We start from the raw sequence: 17458 nt of genomic DNA, 5'->3' as shown, positions 1-17458 counted from the left end.
CAGGCCCCAGGGTGTTACTGCGCATGCTCAGAAGCCCAAAGAACACTTTGGAAAGATATGGATGAATCATACAAATGTTTGTTCAAAGGGAAACTTACATACAGGGGGCAGTCCAGGATGGCAGCTGGACTCCAAGCTGCACTCCCAGGTGTGCAACATGTTATATGGCAAACAAGAAACAGATCTAATTTGGGAAGGACCACAAGACTTATTTATGGTACTTAGTTACAATATGAATTGTGTATGGGTCCTCTGGGCTTGCACAGACAAGGGTTTGTACCAAACAACTCCATTTCTCATGGGCAAAGGGCAGAGTTTGACCAGTGCTATCTGCCCTGCATATGAAGTGTCTTCTAAGTAAATACTCCCTCATTCCTTGAAGCTTGTTCTGGGATCTTGGAACACTTTCTGTACTGTCTTTAGAAAACATGGGAGGGGGAAGGAAAGTGACAAGCAAGGTTTGAACATAAGAAACTATTTGCCTTATAATGTGGATGTGGGTTTCTTTAACCAATGGAGTAAAAAGAAATTACAAGGGAAATGAGAAAATACTTTGAGACAAATGAAAATGAGGACACAATATACCAAAACTTATGAGATGCAGCAGTTAGTACTCAGAGGGAAGTTTATAGCTATAAATGAATATATTAAAAATGACCTCAAATTAATGGGCTAATTTTACATGTTGAGCAACTAGAAAAGCAAAAGTAAAGTAAATCCAATGTCAACAGAATAAAGGAAATAATTAATACTAAAGCAGAAGATAAGTGAAATAAGGAATAGAAAAACAATTGAGAAAAAAGCAAAAAAAAAAAGTTGGTTCTTTGAAAGAATCAGTATTATTGACAGTCCTTTAGTGGGACTTACAAAGAAAAAAAAACAAAATATGCAAGTAACTAAAATCAGAAAGGTAAATGGTGATATCACTACTGAAGTTACAGAAATACAAAATATTATGAGTTTCTTGTGAACAATTGTATGCCAACAAACCAGATAAATAGAAGAAATGGAAAAATTCCTTTAACTACATCAATTACCCAAATTAGCTCAAGAAGAAATAGAAAATATCAATAAACACATAACAAGTATAGTGATTGAATCAATAATAAAAAAATCTTCCACTAAAGAAGAGTACAAGACCAGATTGCATTGCTGTTGAATTCTAACAAACATTTTTTTTTTAAGAATTAATATCAATCCAACTCTTCAAAATAATACAAAAGGAGGAAACACTTCTTAATTCATTCTATGATGCCAGCATTACTCTGATATGAAAACCCGGTAAAGACATCACAAGAAAAGAAAATTACTGGCCAAATTTCCTTATGAATACAGATGCAAAAAATCCTTAAGAAAATACTAGCATACCGCGTATACTGGCATCTTTCAAAGATTATACACCATGACTGGGTGGGATTCATCCTAGGAATACAAGGGTGGCTCAGCATACAAAAATCAATCAATGTAATATAATACATAAATTGAATAAAGAAAAAATTCACAATATAATCTCAATAGATGCAGAAAAGTCATTCAGCAAAATCAAACATCCCTTATGGGTGATGGTTTTCTGAGTAGAAAACTTGGATTAGAAGGAAACTTTCTCAACATGATAAAGACCATTTATGAAAAATCATCAGCTAATATCATAATCAATGTTGAAAGACTAAGACTTTCCCCCAAGATCAGAAACAAGAAAAGGATGTCCACTTTCACCACTGCTATTCAACATTATACTAGAAATTCTTGCCAGAACAATTAGGCAACAGAAAAAGAAAGAAAAAAAAGAAAATAAAAAAAGAAAAGTTATCCAAAATCTAAAGGAAGAATTTATTTCTATTTGCAGATGTCAGGATCTTATATATAGCAAATCCAAAGGAACCATAAAAAAATTATTAGAGCTAATAAATGAATTCAGCAAAGTGGCATGGTAAAATATCAGAAACACTTAAGTCACTATACACTAGCAATGAACAATTTGAAGAGGAAATTAAGAAAATAATTTCATTTCCAAAAGCGTCTAAAGGAGTAAAATACTTCCCTTGTTCATGGAGTGGAAGAATTGATATTCTTAATATGCTGATATTAAAAGCATATGCATAAAAGCAATATGCAAATTCAAAGCAATCCCTATAAAAATTCTAACAACCTTTTGCAGAAAAGAAAATAATGATCCTTAAATTTACATAAATTGAACTATAAGTGCCCCCATATAGCCAAAACAATAATGGGAAAGAAGAACAGGTTTAGAGGACTCATACTTCCCGATTTAAAATTTTAATGCAAAGTGACTGCAATCAAAACAGTAAGGTACTTGCACAAAGATAGAAAATAGATCAGTGGACCAGAATTAGAAACCCAAAAATAAACCCACACATCTATAACCAGTTTGTTTTTAACAGAAGTGCTAAGTACATGCAGTAAGAAAAGGACAGTCTCTTCAATAAATGGTTTTAGTGAAACTGGGTATCAATATGCAGAAGAATGAAGTTATACCGTTACCTCACATCATATAAAAATTCAACTCAAAATGGACCAGGATGTAAATATGAGTTAAAACTATAAAATTATTGGAAGATAACATAGGAGCAAGTCTTTGTGACCTGTAATTCAGAAATGGATTCTTAGATATGGCAACAAAAGTACAGGCAACAAAAGAAACAATAAATCCAAATTCAACAAAATGTAAAACTTTTGTGCATTGATGGAAATTTATCAAAAAGTAAAAATTCAACCTACAGAAAGGGAGAAAACAGCTTCAAACCATATATCAGATAAGGCTTTAATATACAGAATTTATAAAGAAGTTTTACAATGCAACAACAAAAGGCAAACAGCCCAATTTAAAAATGGGCAAAGGACTTCAATGGACATTTCTCCGAAGAAAATATACAACTGACCAATAAACACATGAAAAGATATGCAACATCATTAGCCACTAAAAAAAAAAAAATCGAAGCCACAATGACACAACTTCACACCCATAAAGATGGCTATTAAGAAGGAAAATATGAAAAATAACAAGTGTTGGAGAGGAAGTGGAGAAATTGGAACTCTAGCGCATTGCTGGTGGAAATGTAAAATGGTGCGGCCAGTGTGGATACATCAGGGCAGTTCCTCACAAAGTTAGATACAGAATTACTATTTGACTAAAATCCTACTTCAAGGTATATACTCAAAGAGAGTGAAAACATGGTTGTAAATAGATACTTGTACACAGGGATTATAGCAGCATTATTCACATAGCCAAAAGGTGAAAACAACCCGTGTTCATCAACAAATGATTGCATTAAAAATTTGGTACTTATGCACAATATTATTTAGCCATGAGAAAAAAATGAAAGCACAAAACATGCTGCAACATAAAAGAACTTTGAAAAAATGCTTGTGAAATAATCAAGGCACAAAAGGGCACAAATTTTACTGTATCGCTTAAAAGAGATGTGATGGCAGTGGTCATCAAAATGGGTACACATGCTTCTGGTGGAGTGCAAAAACATTTAGCAGTTTGTAGAGAGAGATAATTTTAAGGATCATATCTTCAACTTCTCTGTGTACTTTTCTTAAAATTATTCTGCCTGAAATTCCACTCATTACCCACTTTCTAAAGAAAGGGATTTCTTCTTTCATACTTATGATTTTTTTATTTAAAAAATTACCTGAAAAATGTACATACAGTTTACTGCATAAAATCATTAAAATATTTTTTAAACAAAAAGTTTATTGAGTTAGGTTTAAATTTGGGGAATTATAAATATGAATTCAAACAGAAAAAGGATGAATGTAAAATTTCTATTAAAGAGTTTTTCCATATAGTTTTTAAATAAATGAAAGATAGGTTCAAACATTTATGGTAAATAAATTCTATTGACCACAATTTTCAAAGTAATAATTGTTATATATGATAGATATACTGATTAGTTTTATGATGAAAATTTTTGATGTCAGTTTATGTATTTACAAGGGGTTAGACAGTGTATACAATTTGCATGGGTAAGTATGCAAAATATCTGTAAGTATTAAGCTATAAAAGCTATTCTATAAATGTTAAGAACATTGATTTAGAATTTTCAGTGAAGGAGCCAGAGATGAGGTGGGACATAAAATGTGCACTGAAGGAGTAATGGGATCTTATAGAAAACTAGAGTGATATGTTTAAATCCAATATGTGGCTATGGAAAGCAGCCTAGTTTCTAAGTGAGAACACAAGGAGAGTCAACCATGAAGTAGAGAGGCTTTTGGAAATATCAGATAATAAGATTGAAAAGCTGGTGTGACACGAAATTACGGAAGCCCTTGGAAATTAAGCAAAGAAATTTGGGCTCGGCTTATGAATGTAAGTTGTAATCTACTGAAGGGTGTAGTTTGAGAGTGGAATTAATAGCATCAGGAAAATTGTGGGGAAACATAATAAATCTAATAATTTTTTAGTTTGTGAATATTATATTTCAGCTATCACATAAATTGCTACCAAATCATCTAAGGAAATATAATCTGTTCGGTGCCAGCTATGTATTGGTGAAAGACTTAGGAAGGTCACGTAACAGTGTAGAACAAGTCAGAAATTTCCCCAGAGGAACATTTAAGGAGCATTCCTAAACAGGAATATTTAGAAAGCATGGCTCCATTTAATTGCCTGCTTGGTAGGGAATATTACACAGTCTTCATCTGGTTAGCCATAGTCTTTGGATTCTGTTTTTGATGACCCTGCACACATTCAGATTAGCACATAACATACAGTCCTGTTGGGTACTCTGGGTGTATTATTTAGGAATTATTTATTCAATGCTTATTTAGATTGTGGCTATCATTTGCAAAATTCATTTTCACTTATATCACAGTTTCTGCTGTTAACCACAGCACCAAAACATAAACCAAAGGAGGACAAGGATGGGAACATAAATTTTGAAGTCATTACTTTGAAAGTGATTATAAAAAACCCAGGACTAAAAGTGATCCTTCAAGACATAGTGTCTATAAAAGAAGACAAAGGTCAGCCCTTAGGAAATTCTCTGAAATGAAACAGAAAAAAAAAAAAAATTAGGCAAGGAATAAAACAAAACAATCATCATTTATGTTGAAAGGCATTCAGAATAATGCAATGACAGGGCAAGCAAGGGGAGAAAAGCACATTTAAAGAATGTCTTTAATAGTGGCAAATGCAACAAAGGAATCAGGAAGGGTGAGGGCAGTGGATATTTAATGAATTTTGGATACAAATCAACAGGTTCAGAATAGCAGGAAGGGTATTCAAGAGAGTACATGCTTCAAAATTGTGTAGAGAAAACAGCTGATAGTTTGGACTGCTCATTTGAGGATTTTGGTGTGAAAAGAAGTAACAAGTTGTATTCTGTAAATAAGAGGTAGCATGATGTAGCTCCATATCAATCTTTTTTAACCCAATTGCATAATTATTTTATAACTATTTTTGTGGCTTTCTGAATAAGTGTTACCCATCTAGATCCTAAGGTTTGATTGGTTCCACTTGGATGTAACATATTACATATGCCCAACCGGTGGCTCTCCAACCACAAATAGGATTATATGTATGAATACACTGCAAAATATATAGCTGATTTTAAATGATCAGAGGATATGTGATAGATAAATCTTTCTGGGTAAAAATGTTGTTTTGCACAAATGAAATATTTCTGGATTTTTAGAACTTAAAAGTGAGAAAGTGCTGAGATAGTTCATGTTAAAAGGGCAATTGCATTTTGTTTTCAAGTGATAACAATTTCATTAAAACTCTGAAGACTATCTTACATTAGATTAAGCTAAAACTAGATGGTGGACAAACCAAAATAGCATTTGGGAAATAAAATCACAATAGAAAGTTTAAGTGAAATAAAGCTATTAGAAGTGAGGTTGACAATTTTGATAGTAAGTAATGGTAAATTTAAATAATTTAAGTAAGAGGATCCCCAGGACTACAAACATTTACATACTGAAATTCAGGATCACACAGTATTTGAACTTTGAACCTGCACTTGTAAAGCCAATCGAAGTATAAAGAGAGCTTTAAAACTACTTTATAATATTAATTTAATTTTGAATTAAGTATAAACCTTTCCTAGCATAAATTATTATATGAAGCTATATCTTCTCCAGACATTCTCACCTTGTAAGATTTCACCATTCTTAAAGTTATTTATGATCACCTATATATCCATTTTTTCTCCCAAGAAATTGTATTTGCATACTACAGAGTAAGACCATAGTACATAGAAAGTCCTGATTTTATTATTAATATTTTCATAGGAAAATAAAATTTTTCAGGTACAAGAAATCTATCAAATTCCTCATGGCATTTTCCAGAGTGTTTATCTGAAATAGATTGGCTAATGTTCAGAGTTATTTCGTATGGGTCAGCTTGAATATCCTATATTATGACTTGGCTACCCATGTTATTTTGACTTTCTAAATTTCCTAAATTAGCAGGTACTTAAGGGTTAAAAACTCCAGGGTAGTTAGCTATTTAGATGGTTTTATGATTTCGGTATATGATAGTATAAAACTAGATTTTATTCCCTATGTTTCCCCCAAATCTGATCTCTAACAAAGGCAAATTTACTAGCTATATTGTGACATAGAAGAACAGATATTATTGTAATTCACTGAGAAGGCAGGACTTACAGGAAATGGGTCACTGAGATGGCGAGGGCTTTTTTGCATTAAATTGTATGATTTGGGGTGTAAGGATGATAGTCAGGGGTATTTCTTAATTTTCAGTATGAAAACTCTTGAAAAGAAAACAACTTTTTGTACAATAAAACCTTTTTGGTATATATTTTTTTTAACCTCAAACAAAGAAGATTGGTATGATATAAGCAGTGATGTGTTGACATTACGGTTTTAAACAAACCCACTCACCAATTTACTTTGTTTTGTTGAGTCAAAATAGGTCTTTAAAGGAGCTTCAAATTCATGATATCAAGGTTTTCCATGGTGGCCTTTTCAAACATTTAATGTGTTTATCAGTTGTCTATATTTAAAACAGTTCATCAGTTCAGTGATGGAAGGACATGGAAGCGTTACTATCATTTCCAAAATCCCTTTTTTTCCCCCAAAAGAATAACGGAACATTTAATATTGCTGCATTTTTTGCCAAATTGTGAGCTTTACAACACAAATATTTCAAATATGGAATAAAAATCTTTAAGTTGATATTGTTTAAATTCTTCATAAAATTTAACTTCTAAACTGAAATATTTAAATAAAAGAATTTGGTCAATTGCAGAATGCAAAGATGAGTCAGTATTACCATTCCCTTTTTAGATAAGAAAATTAATTGAGAAGGTTTGAATAACTTGCCCCAAACCATGCAAAAATTAAACTTGGGTGACTGAATTTTGACCTCTTTTCTATGTTTACCCAAATGCTATGGTTTTCTCCCCTGACACTGGACTACTGACTTCAGTTAACACATACGAATTTTTATTATCGTACCATTGTTTTACATGTTTGAAATAAGCCTTCTGCATGCCATCAAGAAAACATTTATTTTAAGGAAGCAAACTAGAATTTCTGTACCAAAAAAACAAACAAACAAAAAACTGGAAACTAAGATATTTTACTTAGGTTACTTCAAGCATGAGTTAATATTTATGACCATTTCCACAACTGATTAGAGATAGAAAGGATACCGTGTGGTAATTTACAGTTAATTATAGCTCTTATACTACAGTACTTTTTTGTGTGTGTGCTGTCTGCTTTTTAGACCAATGTGAGCTGTTTCCTACAATCCTTATTTTATACTATAAAATCAATATGGTTAGCAGAAATGATTATTCTGACTTAGCTTGGATTCTTCAAGGAGATTTCAGTACACCCAAATATTATAGAACACATCCACGGTTTGCAAAGTAAAGATACACATGTTTCCTCAGAGAATATTCTATGTAGAACTGATTGGTGTTAATGATGGGTTAATTTTCACTTAGATGACTAAAAATGCATGATTATATTTTAACAAATTGATAATTAAAATTAGCAATACTTTATTTTTAGTCTGAGAGCCTTAAAATAAGTTAGATTGATGTGGATGTAGCTATGGACATGGTGGTGGGTATAGAAAAGGGTCTAGATTTAGAAATAGATATAGATATGGATAAAGATATCAGAAGTTATAGAGATATAGAAACTTGAAAGAGGTTTTGGACTTGAAAATCCTTATAATAATTTAGTAAAGCAGATTTAGATGTCATTAATTCACTTAAGTAAGGGCTAAACATAATTGAAGATGAAATAACTTAAAAATAATCTATTGAAACTCCATTTCTGCTCTTTCCTTATAAATAATAGTCTAGTCTTGCCTTGTTTAATTTCAATACAGCCTTGGTTAGATTCAGTCGAGGCTACTAAAAATCAGGGAAACTACAAATAGATGACATATTTAGGATATTATCAGAATTAACATTAGTTTACTTCTACATAATTGTAGTATTGATTTAAAGGGCTAGAAATGTTTTTATTTTTTCCTTCTTTCAGTGTTTATCTTTTTTCTAGAGTTCTGTAGCTGGTCATTGTCCTTTCTAGCACAGCTGCAGCTAGAAATTCAGGTGAAGGTCATGTCAGAGGGCATGTATTTAAAAATCTAACCATAGTACAGAAATAATGTCCTATTCACAAGGCCTTACCATCACTTTTTATGTTCATACATTTAAAGTGACCTTGGAAATAGAACACTTAAGAAGAAAGCCCTAGCCTCAGTTTTTATTTACTTTACCACATTGCAATGTTATTGAAACTGATTTCATATTTCTTTTATTAAAGTAAGTCTTGTATCCATTAAATTATGTTTCATGTCAAAGCATTCAGTTAAAACTAGCCTTTGATGAAATCAGTATTTACCAAACATCAGGATAATTTTATGCATGTGAGTGGGACTATAGAAATTTTTTAGGCTTTGTAATCCCTGGACACTTAGAGTTAATATTTTCCTTAAGTGTTATGGAGTGGTTTAAATCAGAACATCATGGTGCATTTACTTTGAAACACTTAATTGAGTCTGCTTTTGAAAATCTTGTTTCTGCCTTTCTCCCAGTTTCTAAAATACGTTAGAACTCTTCAGTGGTTTTATCAAAATTTATTATTTGTTCCTTTACTATATCAAAAAAGGGTTTCTGGGTACGCAAGCAATGAGGTTTGTCAAAGATTTGGTTCTTCTTGTTGTTTTGCAAATAAATGTTATCAGTTCTGGTAATAAAAAAAAAGGAGTTGCTTACTCTATGTATTTTAAAAATTTCAATATGTAAAATTTATTCTTGATATAGATGCAGTTGCTAGGGTAGTCACATCTAAAAAATATTTAGTAAGAATTAAATGCCAATGATAACTTGACCATGGAAGAAAATCAAGTGATAATGGTCCTCTGCCCTTTTTTCTCTTGGTCAATATTATGCTCAAGATTACAGAATTATCTGTAGATTTTAATTCTTCTAAATGGTGTTTCTCCTTTCCTTCATTGTGCAAGGCCCATCTGTTGAGTCAGGCTTTTGCCTAATAAATATGAGGAAAAGCAGGTGTGAATCTGTAGACTGGAAATTCAAGGAGGGAAAGATTGATGTGCTGATTTGTTTTGTATACCTGCCCAAAAGCTGAGGGATGAGTGTAATCTAATGATCATAAATAATAGACACCCTTATAGATGGGAAGGGAAAGGAAATCATGGCAATCTCCATCAGAGGGAGGAGAATCAGCTGTTGCTGCTACCAATGAACATAAATAGAGGAAAGCTTTTCCTACAACATCCAAGAAGAACTGGGAAGGACGCTGAGCATCTGACCCTTCCAAAAATTAGCTTCCATCAGTCATAAAATATGAAAACATTCTCTTCCAACATACTTGAGAATACATTTATAGTTCAAGAGAAAATGTTTTCTTCTTTTCCAGTGGGAAGAGATGCTGAAACCAAGCTTCTTTCTTCATCCCCAAAACAGAAAATGACAAATCATTCACAGTCATGTAAAAGTTATTAAGTAGATATTGAATAAAATCTGCTTTAATTACTTGGTTTATTGATATCAATGTCATCATGGCTATTGCATAATAAAAATTCTAGAATTATGAACATAATGTATTTCAGTTGGTGTTTTTAAAGCACTTCAAACAGGTTTTGCATATATTTTCCCATATTATCATTACAACAAATATTGAAATGACATGGACCATGTATTATTTTTACCAGACAGCAGCTAATCAAAAGAAAATGGAAGTTAAAGTCATACAGGTAATTGCTAAGGCAGTCCAAGGTAAACGGAATTTAGCTCTCCTGAGTTTTCCACTATTTCCATTTCCTGCTCTATCTTGTTAAAAAAAATATGATATAGTGTTTTTGTTTGTCCTTTTCATTGTTTCTAAAATTTATTTTATATTACAGACTGTCATTTCTCTTTATAAATGATAATGAGTCTAATGTTTTTTCTTTCAGGTAATTAAAGATCTTTCAGAAAAGATCTCTATACTCTCATTTAGACTCACATTTACATATTCATAAACTCTTCATTTAGAAGTGGTAACCTGTTTCTGCTTTGAAAAGGAATTCAATTTCCTTGTTGATTATGCATAAACAATTGAAATACATTGATATTGGCAATATATTAGCTTATATTGAAATACATATTTAAAAGTACTTCAGAGCAAATACTGAAATTGGTCACTTTGGGAAAAAAAAAATGAAGACAATTAAGTTGCAAGCAAAACGTATTTGTTATAAAGTTTCACCAAGCCAAATGAATCATGTTCAGGTAGTGGTGTTAACTATTACTCTTGGCTTCAGTGCATTAGTTAAAATGTCAGGAGTTTGAAGGGAAGTAGATAACCCAAAATATATTTGGATCAAAAGGAAATTATAATGTTGAAAGCCATGCAACTTCAAAAGGAAATCATGATTCTATCTTATGGTCTGTCATTGCCACTCAAGTAAAGATATTCTTGAAAGTCAAGGTGTCATTTGAAAAGTAATAAAATGGCCAGAAATTATTTATTAGGGGTAACAAATTTCCTATCATCTTCTCTGAAAATCTCAAGCATATGGCAATAAAAATCAGTGGTTCAAAGAATCTTGGAGTTGTTTTAACTTGTTTATTTATTTTTTGAGACCAGAGTACATTCATACTGTGTATTACTTTGATTTCATGAAATGTATAGAAATTTCTCTGGAAATTATAGTCAGTTGGCATTTTATCTTATAATTAGTATTTTGATTTACAGAGTCTAAAGATATATTTCTTTTTAAAATTAAAATAGTATATAATCACACTATCTTTGGATTGACCTAAATTCTACCTTGAATAAGGTCAACCAAGTTCATGTGTTGCATTTTTTTTTTATTTTAAATTATCATGGGTTTTAGAATAGATAATATTTTTAAGGCAAATTAAAATTCAAACAGTAAATACATTTATATATTAAAAAGTAAATCTCCATCAATAGAGATGATAACTGTTGAGAGTTTCTTTTGCATTGCTCCAGCAATAGTCTTTCACTTTTTCCTTTTCCTTTTCCATCCCAGATGGCACACATTATAGACATTGTTCTACAAGTTGCTTTTCCACAAAGCATTATACTTTGGGGATACAGTTTATGTCAGCCACAGCTGTGACACAAGGTTTTTGCTTGTTTTAGTTGGTTTGGTTTTCTTTGTTAGATTGTATTACATTGTATGGGCATACTATATTTCTAGTTTTTTGTTGATGGATATTAGATATGTTTATAATACTTTGTTACTACAAACTTGTTTCAATGAATGTCATTATACCTATGTATTTGTGCACTTGGGCTCAACATACATATGTAAAATAATTCCCCAAAATTGAATTGCTAAATCAAATATATGACAAGTTATAATTTTGATACCTTTTGAATAATTAGTCCACCACCCAAACTGTATGGGAGTTTTCCCTGCTCCATACCCTAAGAAATGGGATATCATCAAATTTATCTTTATTAATCTAGTGAAAGAGATGATTATGTGCAATTGATATATGATCATTGAGAGTGAGAAGATGTTTGCGTAAAAGTTGTTAGTATTTGTTTTTCTCTATATCTCTTTTCCATGATCTCTTAATTATATTCCTTGTCATCTTGTTTTAATATTGATTTGGTTGTTCTGCATTTATATCACTTGGTGGGAAGGAAACAAGCTTGATTCATGCATAGAGGTTGCAAACATTTTTTTTTTCAGCTCCAATTTGTGTTTTGAGGTTTCTTCCAAAAAAAGTTTTCAGTCAAAAGTTTTATGTTTATATATAGCAGATCTGTCAGCTTTGATTTCAAGGCAATAATTGTTTAATATCTCAGAGTTCTCCTAATAATTCTGTGGTACAATTATAGCAGTTACTTATTTTATTGTTGATAAATTGGCAGTTTAATTGCTCTGAAGAGTGAGGAAGAGAAGGAATTGTGCTGTCTTTGCTAGAAGACCATCCAGGAATCCCAATACCATTTATGAATAATCTACTGACCACCCACTAATCTCCAATGCCAACTTATCATATATTAAAATATTTGTTTCTATTTATCATCTATAATATATTGACCTGTCTATGTACCATTAGCACAATACATTAAATATCATAACCCAACAATTGGTTTTAGTATTTGATAGTGACAGCCCCTCAATATTATTAAGTTGTGGAATGTTTCTGCCCAGTGTTTCATTTAGATTTTTCATATAAAATTTAGAGTTGGTTGATAGTAATTAGCAAACATGTTGGTGTGTGTATAAGGATCACATTATATTTACAGATTTGTTTAGAATGAATTGACATATTTATAATACCTAGCTTCCCTATACAACATTAGGGTGTTGTCTATGTCTTAAATGTAGATAAATGATGATAGATGTTAGTTATATGATAGATAGATAGATAGATGAGAGAAATTTGAAAAACTAAAATGATTAGCTTTTTAATTTCTTTGTTAATACTGAGAAATTGAACTAGTTTCACCATTATATTTGGCAGCTAATATTTGTCATTAACAGAATACTGTTAATTGTATATATTAAATTTTAGGTCAAACCCCTTTATTAAATTATATTGCTGTTTTTAACAGTTGTTGATTAGATTCTCTTATGCCCTTATCTATAAAATTACAAGATAAGCAGATATTAATCACTTTGCTTCTGCCAATTCTATCTTATCAAGCTCCTCTTTTCCCCTCTCATCTGTTTTCATCATTTACTCCCAACTGAACAATGTTAAGTAACAATGAGATTTTGATTTTTCTTGATTTTAGTGGAAAAGTGTCTTGGATTTCAGCATTAAGTATGCCTCCTACTTTTGGCTTACATGAAGTCTATTTTTATGCCAAACAACTAGAAAAGCCATTAGTGTAGAATTCTGAGCACTGACTCGAGAGCCCTTCATAGCTCAGCCACATTCTTATTTGTTCTTGGACATTGTAAATCCTAATGCTGACACAGGATTTGATCGTCTTAATAAAATAGTGTCAATGGAGAAATTTAACAGTTGACTTAAATCTTACCCAATAAAAGGGAACAGGCTCAGATGATTTTACAGACAAGTCCTTTAAAAACTTGAAATAATATCTAATTTCCTTATTATAAAAACCTTACAGAGCATAGAGAATTTCAATATATATCCTCAATGTATTTTGAGAGAGTTGGATAACAATGACACCAAAAATAAAGATAGATATAACATCAAAATACAGTTCAAGACACTTGTATTTAAGTGCATTAAAAGAGAAATGAAAATTAAAGATTATCACAGGGATACAAGGATAATTCAACATTTAAAAGATATCAAAATAATTAACTGATTAAAAATTTAAATACACAGGGATACAAGGATAATTCAACATTTAAAACATATCAAAATAGGATCTCTCTGGGTTCTAACACCATCAGTTAGTGTTAGAGATAAAGATAAAAGTTATATCCATACTAGAAAGAGTTTGTATTCTCTACCAAAAATATCTAGGAGAGGCTACTGGAAAATAATGAGAAGGGACAAAAAAAGAGTTCTTGGACTTGGCAAAATAAACGTTAAGCAATATCATTTCCATTCACTAGCAATAACCAATTTGAACATACAAAATAAAAATAATTCACTTCTCATACCAATAAAACAATAAACTACCTGGGTCTTAAATCAGGGGTCAGAGCTTCCACTGTAAGAAGCTAGAAAAAGATCAAATTAAACCAAAGTGAATGGAGAAAAGGAATTAATAAAGAGGAGACTAAAAATTAATTGAAGAGAAAATAAACAAACTCTAGAGAAACTTAATGAAACAAAAGTGAGTTTTTTAAAAGATGAATAAAATTCATAAAACTATGCAGTTCTGACCAGGAAAAATAATAAGATACAAATACCAATACTGGGAATGTTAGATTCTACAGACATTAGAAAAGTAATAAGGGAAAATAGAAAATTTAAATTAAATGGACACGTTCCCTGAGAAGCATAAACTTCCAAATTCACTCAAGAAAAAAGAGATAACCATGTATCTAATAAATTCAATTAATAACTAAAAATTTTGCTCCAAAGAGAACTTGGTCCATTGGGCTTAATTGATAAATCCCATGAAATATTTAAGTAAGAAATAATAGAAATCTTATATCATCTTTTTTAGAAAATAAAGGAGGGAACATTTCCCACAGAGGCTCTCATTTCCTTTATGAGAAAACCAAACTAAGACATTTCAATAAAAGAAGCACACCAATATTTCTTCTGAACAAGACATGAATATCCTTAGCAATTATTTTAGCAAATTAAATCCAGCAATGGGTGAAAATGATAATTTGAGAGATGCAAGATGGATAATTTGTAATTAATGAGATTTAATATATCAATAACATAAAAGTGTAAAAAGTATATTATCATCTCAGTAAATGCAAAAATATTTCTTATTCATGATAAAAATCTTCAGTAAATAGAGAATAGAAGGGAATTTTACAACTGGATAAAAACATCATTGAAAAACCTACAGGTAACATCATAAAGAAGACCATTTTTAAAAAGGGGTAATAATGGCAAGTTTCCATTGTGATGATAATGCAGAGGAGGAAATATTGATAAAACATAAAGTGGGGACAACTAGTGGAAATATGCCACTGATTAGAAAATAAAAAGAAAATGGGATGCAGGTAACCAGCTAAGTTGTTGGCATCAATTAGGCATTTGAAACTCTTTTCTTCAAGCTGGAAGGATTCCATGGTACAGTTACAGAAGATTTGAAAAAGTAATGATGGGAATATTAGGAAGTTTCTTTTTTTATTTCTTCCATAGTCTCAAGAAAATAGAAACATGTTATTGGCAAGGGACTGAGGAGGAGGGTAGAATTTTAAGGGAAAAAGGGAACATGTGAAAGTGTCCTCTGGAGGAGAGTAAGACTGAATGAGTAAGGAAATGCTACAAGATTTTAAAGTAGGAAGAATCATAATTTCTGTCTTTCCCCAGCTGTTTTCAACTTCCCAGAGTAAGCAGAATGTGATTTAATCAGGGATATGGTTTTGTGAAGCAAGGATGAATAAAGAAGGAAGGAGAAAGGAGCATGTGTTTATAGGAAAATATCTGCCTGTAATGATTGCTTCTGCCTGATCTAAATTGGGAAAGGAGAGAAGAGGGCAGCAAAATCTGTGAAAAGTCTGCATGAACAACAGATTGAGGCCACAGACTGATTGAAGAATTGTTGTGTTAGGGTACGCTAAGCAATAAAAAACTACTGATTAGAAATTGGAAAGCTTAAATTTGAGATTAGGGAGGGGATGCAGGTTTTGTAACTGATGAGGTCTTTAGCTAGATGTGACAGTTAGAGGCTGAGGTAAAGGGAGATGGGCCACTGGGATCAAGAAACAGACCGTTAATTTCATTTAAACTTTATATTAGTCATCTACCTTGTTTCTATAAAAGTCCTTTTAATGCAAGTATTGGAGGGTATTTTTCTTTACCTAAAGCTCTAACTGGTTGAATTTTTATTACGTCTAAGCAAACCTGCATTTTTTTTTTCTTCACTGTATAACTAATGCTTGGCCAGGACCTCACATACAGAAGGTTCTCAGTAAAAAATTTCTGAGGTTTGAATGATTTCTGCCTAGTGTTCAAACATAATGAACGACCTATAATGGTCTATAAGTGTTTCATGGACTCTTATCTTAGGGGTTAGGGAGGTAGATTCCCTGCTTTCACAGGGCTTATTTTCCAGGAGAAAAATTAAGCAACAAACAAGTCGATTTTAAAAAATTAATGTCAGTGAACAATAATTGATACAAAGATCATAAAATAGGGTACAGAGAGAATAAATAGAACTAAGAACAGTGCAACCTTATACAAGGATGTCAGAAAAGACTGTCTGAGAAAATCAGTTATCTATTTTCTGATTTGAATAAATAACTAGAAACATAGGCATATAAGCTATCATTCGGAAAGATCAGCCTTCACTTGTCTTTTAGTGTTCTTATGTGGTTTTCAGTCTTTTGTGGGGAGAAATTGAATTGATTATACTCACTTCTTGTCATTGCCTTTTATCTGAAGGGAGTTCTACTCATGATCTTTCTAAGACCCTCATGTCTATTTTAGGAAGAGGGAGTGACTTAATGGACAGATGGTTTTAAACTAGGGAACTTGGTATGCATATTCCCATCCTTTCCCTCTCTTCTCTGACTTTGAAAGGAACAGTTTGTAAGAAGGACATGGTCTGCAGCGCTTCTCCATGCTGGAAGATTTATGGGAGCTGGCTTTCTTTCTGCAATGTCTGCAACATGTTTGATTACCTTATCTAATCCCGAGCTTCAAGTATTATGAAATCCACTCACCCACAGATATTGGAGAATTTTTTTTATTATCACTTCATTAGTAATACAGGCAATAGAACTGCTTCTTTAATTGTAGACTCTTCAGTTTTATGGATCTACTCCTTCAAAAATTAGGTGGAAAAGAACAGTACTTCATATTTGGCACTCTTAACCTTCATCAATTAATCAAATATTTCCCAATTCTGGATGTATAGATGATGATCTTAAATGTGTTTATAATTTTAGTATCTTCACAAGGTTCACAATATTATACTAAATGTTTCCAAAGCTCTGACGAGATACAAGCTCCTCCTCTACATCAATATTTATGGATATCTAAATCATCTCCTTGTTGAATGATACTCTTTCCAGTCAGTACTCCCAAAAAAAGCATATTAACTCCACTCATTACTTGACTATCTAGGTGCTACATTGGTAATATAATATATGCAGTGGTAAAAGCCCAAAGAAATAATTTATCTCAAATTACTTAATTTCTTGCCAGAACATACTCCAAATATTGTGATGAATGGCTGTGTTTCTGGTGAAGACTGAAGTTAGGTAAAAACAAACATTTGCCCATGGTGTTTATTATCTAGTGTGAAATTATAAGATGAGAAAAAAAATGAGGTGACCTAGCCTATATCATTTCTGAGACTACTCTGGTATAAACATCACATATAATTATGTTCAATT

The sequence above is a fragment of the Choloepus didactylus genome, chromosome 3 (genome assembly GCF_015220235.1).
Source record: "Choloepus didactylus isolate mChoDid1 chromosome 3, mChoDid1.pri, whole genome shotgun sequence".
NCBI lineage: Eukaryota > Metazoa > Chordata > Mammalia > Pilosa > Megalonychidae > Choloepus > Choloepus didactylus.
The sequence above is the reverse complement of the archived record's forward strand: the minus strand, read 5'-3'. Positions refer to the sequence as shown.